The sequence below is a fragment of the Triticum dicoccoides genome, chromosome 4A (genome assembly GCF_002162155.2).
Source record: "Triticum dicoccoides isolate Atlit2015 ecotype Zavitan chromosome 4A, WEW_v2.0, whole genome shotgun sequence".
NCBI classification, from domain to species: Eukaryota; Viridiplantae; Streptophyta; class Magnoliopsida; order Poales; family Poaceae; genus Triticum; species Triticum dicoccoides.
The window spans coordinates 45,914,820-45,915,657 of NC_041386.1; positions in this window are offsets into that span (position 1 = coordinate 45,914,820).

The window sequence follows — 838 nt, forward strand, 5'->3', positions numbered from 1 at the left end:
GTTTCTGCTGCACCAAAAACATTAAAACAACAGCTGACGCTTACCATTGGATTAGTATGTAGCCTAAAAAGAAATTATGCCAAAATTATGTATAAATAATATGAATTAGCATGAACATAACCAAAATTATAGATAAATCATTGATGTATTATGGGGTGTTAATGTGGTATGTGAGTCCCCACGGGTTGATTCGACACCGTCGTGTAGGGCAGTGCACAGGCGGCCTCAACACATGTGTGCTTTCAGGAGACAATGTGAGGGCAGGTGACAATGTCAGCGTGTGTGTTACCTATCGGGGTAGAAGGGTGATGCGCTCTCCTAGGACCGGCAATGACACCCTCTCCGAGGACGAGAAAGTTAGCATGTTCAACTTTTTTTAGTTGTTATATGTTGTGTCTTAGTTGCCATAGTTTGCTATACTTTATGTTTGAGTAAGTTTTTACAGGTAATGATACTTATTTGCTATAGTAATATGAACTTAATTAAAGTTGCTAATATTTGATATAGGTGTGTTTTAGTTGCTATAGAATAAATATGCCTATAGTTTGCTATAAGCCACAATTCAAGAGATAATAATTGCTATTGTAAAAAAATTGTTATAAGATACAATACTATTTAGTAATGATACTTAATACTATAGTTATTAGCTACTATTTCAATAATGATAGTTAATACTAAAGCTATAAGCTACTATTTTAGTAAAGATACTTGATATTAAAGATACTTCATAAGTGCTATAGTTTTTGGCGAAAATAATAATCTTTGTTCGGTTGATCGCTTCCGATTTGGGAGGTGTCATTTCCTGAGCTACCATTCAAATGAGAACCTTTAGTAGTGT